General features: G+C 40.4%; 1 long non-coding RNA gene across 1 annotated transcript; it reads left to right on the forward strand.

Moving 5' to 3' along the window:
- Positions 1-75: 75 nt before the first annotated feature.
- On the forward strand, positions 76-4,731 carry LOC135330390 (uncharacterized). The gene is made up of 4 exons (XR_010392402.1): positions 76-290; positions 714-816; positions 2,792-2,870; positions 3,096-4,731. It is a non-coding gene; the product is annotated as an uncharacterized LOC135330390 (long non-coding RNA).
- The last annotated feature ends 5,110 nt before the right edge of the window (positions 4,732-9,841 follow it).

Consider the following 9,841-nt stretch of genomic DNA (forward strand, 5'->3'; position numbering starts at 1 on the left):
CCTGCGGGGCGGGCCTCCAGGCCAGGCGGCCGCGCGCGCGAGTGCGCGCGACCCCCGGCCCCCGCCCAGCCCCGCCCCGCCCGCGCGCCCGCTCCGGCGCGCCCGCTCCGGCGCGCGCCGAGGGGTGGGCGGGAAAGCGGCGGGCGGGTCGGCGGCGTCTCGTCGCGCGCTCGCCTCACGGCGGCGGCCCCGCCCCCCCCTCCGCTCACCTCAGGGAGGCGCCATGGGCGCTGTCGCCCCGCCGGGCGCTGCCGCGAGCGGAGAAGCGGGCGGCGACGGCGCCTCACGAGGTGAGGGAGGGCGGGTGCTGCCGCCGGAGCGCCTGGGTGGTGTCCCCCGGGGTTAATGCGGGCTGCGAGAGAAGCGCATAGGCCAGGAGGGCGAGGAACCATAACCATTAGCCCCGAGTCCATGCAGGGTCTCCTGACAGCGCAGTCACCGTCTGGTTGCGCTTAGGTGGGGTCTGTGTGACCCCGCGCGATCCCTCTGTACAAACTGAAGAGGGAACAGGTGGGAACCGCAGTCTGGCAAAGGCACTGCCACAGCCAGGCCCCCCAGGAGGATGGTGGTTTACGGGGATGACCTACAGAGTAACGCAGATAGGATATGTCGTAAAAGTGCTGATAAAACAGTGATTCTGTGACTAGAATGTTCAAAAAAAAAAAAAAAAAAAAAACCTCTGGAGAGTAATGCAGCTTTTTGTTCTAATACAGATCACAAATAACTGAATAGAAATGACCCAGGATACAAGTGAAAACATCTTTTTTATCTAGACTTCAATAAACACAGTGCTTAGATCTACTCTACATGCAAAAGGTGAGTGAAAAAGTGTTGACACTGAACAAAATCTCAGCTTTTCCAGTTTTCCATTGTGGAAAAGTGATGGTCCTGTAAGCCCCCCGCCAGACAGGAGATCATACTGCCCTTTGGCCCTTGGTGTTCCCACTTCAAAAGTCACTACTGTAACTGCCTCCAAATTACTACAGTTATTTTTTCTGTCTGACCTACAAGCACAAATCGGGGTCTTTCCTAGGAACACAAGCTGTGCACAAAGCACACAGTACAAAGACCCTCACTTTCATTCTTTTTTTTCAGCCATATAGAGGACTAACACCATTGTAAAAGTTCAAGCTCATAGAACAAAGCAAAAGAAGCGTGCTTACAGTGTGTTCCCACCAATGGTACAGCCAATAAGTATAATTTTGAGATAAAGAAGCTTTAGGTAATGTCTTATCCCAGAACCAAGACCATTAGTAAAGTGTAAAGAAAAGACTCCAAAATATGTAACACATTAGCTAGAGAGCATTACAATATCCATGTGTCCTGAGATGAAAAATTCAGGTAGAAGTAACATCACAAAGGATTCTGTGCATCTCCAGTTCATAAACTTACCCACATTCTCAGTTCAACATACAAACTTCTATTACATGAACACAGAAATTACAGAAACACTTAACTTCAGACATTCAAAATCAAGACTAACAGTATTTCAGACTAATTTTCAGATTTCCAGTTTTACTTTACATTGTGTTTAATTGAAATTCCTTTGAAATTGTATTTTTTGAAAGCTTTAGGGCCTAGAAAACCTGTTAAAGCTAGTTACAACTCTATTTAATGGGAGATTATTACAAGAGCTGCTAGAGGGCAGCCGCACAGCATGTTTTCAGTGCATGATTTATGGTTTTGAAAATGAACAGGATGCTTTGTCAGCTTCAGTGCAACAAAAGCAAAGAGCTTCAATTAAGGCAAGTGGAGGGATTCTACTTACTCATTTTAGAATTGAAGGTTGATTAAGGCTTAAGTGCAATTGAAAAGAGCTAATGGGTCTTCCTGCCCAAATATATATTTGACACTGAATTTAAATCTGATTTCCTCCCCTAACAGATTACTAAAGGATTTCGCACATCATGGAAAGCATCAACTTCTGTTGCGTCTCAGTGTCCAAGACACAAACTGCACTTTTACATAAAACAGTATGGAAGAGTTTCTGCCCATGCCAGTGATATTAATGTTCCTATGGAAATATGTTTCCAGAACTGACATTTTCCATCTCTGACTACCATGACATTATTAATTCCATTTTCTCAATGTAGCAATATATAGGGAATTCTTTGCTTTCTGAAGTAGCTGTTTTTGGTGAATCATTTGTTCCCTAATAGATGCCCAGCCCCTACCACAGAGACAGTGGAATGCTGAACTCCAGATCATTTGGGCAGAAGGCTCTCACCGGGCTGAAAAACATACATGAAAAACAACTTGTTTCTTTTTTTGGCTACATCTACAGGAAAAAATAAGTACCTAATATCTATGAATAATAAAAAGCAAAGATTCAGTGGAAAGATGTAAAATCAAGCTATTATAGTTGTATGACTACTGTCAGTTAAAATTTTTTCTTCACAGCTGTTATTGTCAGGGTTTTAACTTTTAAATAGATAACACTGTGCAACAGAAACATTTTAAAATTTTGCAATACCTTATGCAGAGTGATTTTTACTAGAAAAATAGGTCAGAACAAGTCAGTAAGAATGATTTCCACAAGAGGGAGTCTTCAAAGGAAAATGATCTGAATATTTTGACCCGGTTACAGTCTGGTTTACAGTTCCTTTATCCATTTGGTATTTTCCTCAGATATTCTATTAGCACAGATACTAGAACATTTCCTTAACAACTTTAAAAATTATAGAATAAATTGTTAAAATATCATTTAAAAATCTATTCACTACTTTTTATTTATGTTTCCTTCTTGGTAGAATTAGTTGAACAATGTTAGTTTTTCTGTTTTTTACAAAAGGGAGTTTGTGACAGCTGCCTTCATAAGAGATACTCCAGTAAGGATGACAGATTATGAAGCCTACAAAGAGAGAGATGGTGTAAGTAGCCTATTTGAGTTTTATCTGCTTTTCCTGTGAAAATTCCAAACTGTCCTCTCTCTCTAGGAGTAAAAAAACTGCTTGAAGTTACTGGAAAGAGTGTCCCTGGCTTTCCTATATGGTTTACTAACACCATTGCAGAGTTCAAAACTGCTCGCATACTATAGAAAGAGCACATTGCACCTCTTCCGTGACTCTAATAGGAAAAACACTTCTCCCCTATAGCGGCCACAGATACATCATCTTCAGGATTACTCAACAACTCTCCAAATTACTTAAATCTGAAGACTGGGTTATGGAGACATGCTTTAATCCTGAACAGAATGAAAAACAGTTTTGGAATATAATCATTGTTATTTGTTATTTGCAAGAAAAATAGAAATCATTGTCTAACTATGAGCAAGACCAGTCTTTCTTATCTGAAACTTGAACCTCTCTGATTTACTCCCAAACACATTTTATATAAAACTGTCATCATTTTTCAAATGAGGTAAAATGCAGTACAGATTTGCTTTAAAGGCTGTGGTTATGAGTCGTTTTGTGTCCTTTTGTCAAATATTCTTATAAAGTTTAAAGCACAGAAAAGATTTTAGCAAGACATAGAAGACTGGGTAATAAGCATCTATATTTCTTCTTTCTTTTATTCTTGTGTGTGCTTGAAAGCTTGCAGCAGTATTTCAACAACAGTTATTGAGAAAAGGCTGACTTCAGCCTATTCATTCTGAACATCTGGGCAGAACCTAACAACAGTAATTAAAACCCACTAAATTGGTAACAATACCAAATTGCTAGAGATGGAACACTGCATATTGTCCCACCCTTCTCTGTGGATTTCTGTTAGGTCAATACAGCCTGCTCTTGAAAATCCTTTCCTGTATGTCTCTTTCTGAAGTCTCTGACAAGAAAGAGCTGCATCCAAATTCTCTGGTCACATGAGCATTGCTCTTGGATTTTTTTTTACCACAAACCCAGGAAAATTAAAGGCTCATAGTTAATACAGTTGGTATAACATTTCAGGATTCTGTTCTTTTCAAATAAATTATATACAATGATCTGTAATAGCTGCTTCCTTGTTTTAAAACGTATCCATGTAAAATATTTTAAAATAATAATTAAATTGCATGCTAGCATTTGTGAGGAACACGGAATTGAACAGTACAGAGAGTAACAGTCACTTTTTATCCCAAACAGTTTTTTTTACCAAGGACAGCAGTGAGAGGCTTACTTTAGCTACTCCACTTGGACAGAGCCACCTCCAGGTTGAGGAGTTCTAGTCCCCCACAATCTATTCAGTTCTTGCCAAAGTCAGTGACCTCAGCACGACTGTGCTACCCACAAAATCACCAGGAGCAAAATGTAGCTCTTTTGATTCTATAAAGTTGACCCCAGTAAATGCAGACATCCACATTTTTTAACAACTGGAGGGGCACTGAACAGCTAACTTAGCAAACATTTCAGAGATTGGAGTAAAAGAGTCAGCACACCTTTCTTCAGGATTCCAGCGCTCCCCTTTAAAATAGCTTAGCCCAAGGACCAATGGATAATGAAAAATTAAGGAAACATACTGTGAGCTTTCAGAGCAGAAGGGAACTGCAGTATCTGCTTATTGCTGTTCCCAAAAGTAACAGTTAATGACCCCTTTGCTTTAAACTGCTTTAAAATATGCTAATCAACTAATTTCTTTCTGCAAAGCTCTTCTGAATGTCATATTCCTACTGGTACAAACTGTCAGCAGTGTATCATTTCAATCCTGCAATCAGTTCATTTCCTAGTATTGCTGTACACACTCTCTGAAAACGTAGTATTACTTCTTTTATTTCAAAGTTCTCTATCTTTGTTATAATAAAGTGTATTGGATCTACCTACTATGCTATGATTAATAGTTTCGCTAATAATAGGGTTTATTGTTATATAATTCCAAGGCTCTCTAGGTACTTTCAAAACAAAACATAATACTCACAGCATTCCTATGAAGAATAAAAGTATTATAATCACCATGGTAAAACAGAGAAACTGAAAAACAGAGTGACTGTGGGGCCTTGACGTAGAACAGAAATATAACCAAGAGATGGAAATAGGAGACAGCATTTCTGACTTCTAAGTTCCTGTTCAAAACGTGAGTACGTTCCCACTTTGGTATACTATTGCTTTAAACAGGTATCATCACATCTCAGGCAATTTTTGATTTCCTTATTCAGCCTGATTTTCATCAAGAAAATAGCAAAAACATTAAGAACAATCCCACAAAAATCTATAACATTGTTCACGCAAGAAGCTTGAAAAACTTCATGAACAAGATCTGTTCATGCCCCTGTGAGGTGGGGAATTTACTCAGTTTTTTCCTGGTTCTACAAACCTAGAATTCCTTGACTGCTTAGACTGCATGTGCATAAATGCAACAGCAAAGCTCTGCTGAACTGGTGAGCATTTTTCTTTCCATTGCCACCCAGAAGTTTTCACATACTCATCAGCATCTGAAAACACTAAGAGGTGACAACAGGGTAGAAAGGCAGAAAACAACAGTGTGGACAAATACACAGACTTTGAAATCACAGGGGAAGTAGGTCTTCCACTGTGCTGTTTGCATGGAAAAATTAGGGGTAGAATACTGCCATGGCAGAAAAGCTCAGAAACTTAGAATAAAAGGAAATGTCAAACAATTAGTCACTAGTTCCTTATTTACAGTCACAACAGCTGCTGTGAAGTCATAACCCAGGTTCTCAATACTGCTGTTACTAACACAAGTTTGCCTATCCTACAGGAAACATTACTTTGCACAGTGCACTATAAATCTTGTTATAATAGAAATGATCCATAAAGCACAACTACAGAAAACAATCAATGCTGGCATTTGTAGGGCAAGATGGAAGGAGCAGCCAGCAAAAGCTAGGAAGTAATCTAAGTTAACCAGCATCAAAATGACCAGATTGTCAGAATTCAAACTATTACTTCACAAACACAGTCAATAAAAAAGCAGCTGAAGTAAGATATGTTTGTTCAGATGTGGTTTCTCTCTTTTTCTTCTTCCCCCTCTACCCCAGCCCCAACTTCTTTTTCTGGTTTTGCGCATTTTATGTAGGCAAGTACAAAAAGAAGAAGCATGGAATATTTCAGAAACTATTTTGAAATAGTTATTATTCTGTGAGAATTGATCATTTAACACTGGACTGGTCTGAAATGACTAATTGGTGTTTTCGTGCATTCTAATTTTAAGTTGCTAGGTTCTTCTTTCATATCTTACCATTTCAGCTTTGTGGTGTCTGTAGAAATGTCTTTGTGGTCAATTTTTTTTAGTTCCTTCTTCAAAAGTTCCTTCATCCCTTGGAAAATAGGTAGCCTAAAAATCATGTATTCATGTGCAATTATAAAATCTCGAAGCTTCGAATTAAAGTTCATAATAGTTTAAGAATATTTGGGCCAAAAGTAATTCTGCTGTAAATAGGTGCAAGTCAGCTAAATTCTCTCTGATAATGTACTTCCACTGAAGATAGTCAATGGAAGTACAAAATAGAAATACACACGTTTGTCCTCCATTCTTTCTTTCAACACTAACTTTTAAGCATGTCTTTCAGGTACATATAGCAATGACTTCAGTTGACAGCATCAGTGTTCAGCATGACTCCCTTTATCCTGACTGAAGATAAAGTTGAGTTGCATTGGCTTTATATGACTTGTTTTGGAGATCACATTTAAACTCTGATTTCTGGTTCGCTCCTCTTTTAGCTCAATTGTAAACACTGCATTCAAGCTTCTATGTGTCATTTAGCAAGTAGCTTATATCTTGCCACCAAAAACCATCATTTTAGCATACAACTGTTTGCAAAATACCAGGATCATCCTTTCAAAGACATGCAAGTTGTGTGGTTTTCCTCGTTGGTATGACAACATACCTCCAGACCAAATCTTAACAGTGGTGAAAGAAGGTATGAGTCAGCTGTCTTGCACAAATCAAGATAAGATCCATGTAGAGTTTCTTATGAACGGAAAGCAATGATTGAAGATGAGAATGAATACCTTTAGCTATTTAGGCACTGATTTCAAAGTATTTTCTTGATGAAGGACAGTTATGTAGTATTTTGCAGATGCAGAACTTAAGGCTGGCTTAAGTTTGTCTCACAAAGTTTCTACCCCTCTCTTTCACTGTGAATCCTAAGCCTCTTCCTGACAACAATATGCCATCTTGATTCTACCTTTGACACAAATATAATTCCACATCTTACCCTTTCTGTAGTGAGGGAGGTTTCTTCCTAAAAAGCAACTATCTCAACTGTTTTAGCATGCCAGCTCACTTGCTGGTATGTTCAACAACACACTTGTGGCTGCATGTCCAGTGGAATACGTTTGTTGTGGAAACTGGGGCCTAAAATTTCTGTGGAAACATGTCAATTTTAACAACACATTTCTCCCTCCCCCCCCAAAAAAAATAAAGGTGTGTTTTGAAAAGGTTGAATCATTTTACCCTTATCATATCTGACTGACAAAGGATTTTGGTATAGTTGTGTAACAATTATGTTAAAAATGCATTTCATATTATACCTTATTATATGTCTCCATTTTAATTAAAAACAGAATTATACATTTATATTTGGAATGAAAACACATTTTGAAATAGCAGAATTTCCCAGTTATTAACTCTAAGGAGAAGCCTATCTCCTTATAGCATTAAATGCTATCTTTGCTTGAGATGAACATGAGGTAGGACATCAAGTAGGTATTTCCAGTTACGGAAACAGAATGTGTGTGACTGTGTAACAGCATTAGTATCTCTTTGTAACATATGTTCCTGATTTAACAAAATGTTTTCTACTGCCCCGGTTATGCACAATTCTACTGCATTGGTAGAAAAATGGTAGGTAGTTTTTAGCCTGTGGAAAATATTCTAGATAATAATGTTCTTATAAAACAAAAGGATAAAGCAATCTTTTTCTTTAGTTGCAGTGATGACAGAGGAAAAACTTTGACTATTGGCTTTCATGAGTAACCATGTCATTGTTACATTTCTTTGCAATTCCTGCAGCAACAGAAGGCACGGTTGATAGAACAGAAACTGTTTTCGTAAATACCAATACCAGGGTGGCACTGCCTCAGTACAATGCTTCTATCAGGAATACAAGACAGTTCTCTGATGACAAGATTTAGAGAGAGAAAGAAAAACAACAGCCATCTGTGGCCTGCCTGCCTCCTGTGTCAGATTTACCACAACGCACTTGCAGCGGCTAGGAAAAACTACATAGAAATGCAGTAAGTCACAAATATAAATCATTTCTGTGTGATGGTGAAAATATATTAGTAGCCCTCATATATGTTACTGGTTCAATGTTTCATGAAGCTGGCTAATAGTAAATTGATTTTAAGGATCGTGTTCCTTTCTAGAGCTTCAACACACCCATGAGAGGAATGAATCTGCCATGTATGATATGTGCCAAAGTATGAGAGTCATTAAGTCAGTGTTTTCATGCCTGTACTGTTATACCTCATCTGCTACTGATACACTTCAGAAGTTAAACACCATGTTAAATTTCTTAGGAACTTAAATGGCTTGTCTAATCAGTAACTGTAACTTCTGCTACCTACTTCTTCCCCCAGATAATCAGAATTTGTATACCAGCTTCATATGCACACTATGCCCAGGGGCACTCACTGTTGCAGAGCAGCTATTCTGGGGTACTTTGGAGCAAGTAATCCTAAAAAATGTATCTTCATGTGGCCCAGAGCCAAAAGACATCCATGTATAGACATATACATATATATACATACATATATACCATATCTTAGAGAACTGGCAGGAGAAAGTGGGTTTCTGTGAATAGGCCGCAGGAAGGAAGTGGCAGCCGTCTTCCAAGGCAATTGCCAGCTCTGGCCCTGGCAGTCCTGCTGGTCCTCCCTCCCGCCATTGCACACAGAAGGGATCCTATGCTGTGCACGTGTACTAACGCATCTCAGACTACACAGCAGAACTTGTCATGACATTATTAAACCACTGGATCATAGAACGATGTTTAATGACCGTGTGATCTACGTGAAGACTGTACTACAAGGTTCTTCTAGGTATGCTCACATATAGACGTACCAGTACTTGGGTGAAAGTATATGAAAACAAACATGAAAATTAATACAACAAATTAAATCTTTAAAACAACATCTGGAGTTGGTTGAATAGGTGGGAAGATGCATAACCCATTTAGAAGAGCTTAGAGAAAGAGGAAAACATTTGCCCATTAGTGCAAAGTTGTCTGCACCAAAGGCAAAACCCCAGCTAAATCAAAGAAAAGCAAGCAAAGTGATTTGGGTGTATTTCATGAGATACGGATAGAGCTAGGCAAAAATAATAATATTCAGAGAAGAGAATGGACTTCAGGGTATCTTCACACACTGAAGTAAAGCCTAAAGAAACATGGGGAAAAGACGAGTTGGGAGAGGCTGTGGCAATCGAGGGCTGAAGTGAGGTGAACTGGAGCGGAGACACAAGTTGCTTCATCATCCTGCAACAGTCCCGCCACAGCGACAGAGAGGCTTCGACTCCATGCGTACACAGCCGAAATGTCGCAAACGCAGCCTAAGCGGATCAGCGGAGGCTCCCGCAAATCCCTGGCCTCGCAGCGCTTACTTTGCCTTCGTCTGTTTGCTGGTTTCTCTCTTGGCCTTCCCATTTCCAGGCACAGTTTGGGGCCGCAAATCCAGTGCCCTGGCCTCGCCTCAGGGCCACGCGGCCGCGGAGCCTCCCACGGCGAGGACGTGAAGCGCGGCTTTGTTCACCGGGCTCAATGCGGCCTTGTTCGTTTGGCGGCAGAGGGGAGGCACAGCGCAGCCAGCTGCCGGCACAGCAGACTCGAGAGGTGTGGGGGCACCCAGCCTTACCCAGATTTGCCGATTATTGTGATTACTGTTTGTCGGAACTGGCAACCCAGGCGGTGCCGCCCTTGCCTCGGGACGATGCGCCAGCGCGGCCGCCCGTGACGTGCGAAGAAGGG

Source organism: Dromaius novaehollandiae, chromosome 20 (genome assembly GCF_036370855.1).
Source record: "Dromaius novaehollandiae isolate bDroNov1 chromosome 20, bDroNov1.hap1, whole genome shotgun sequence".
In the NCBI taxonomy this organism is placed as follows: domain Eukaryota; kingdom Metazoa; phylum Chordata; class Aves; order Casuariiformes; family Dromaiidae; genus Dromaius; species Dromaius novaehollandiae.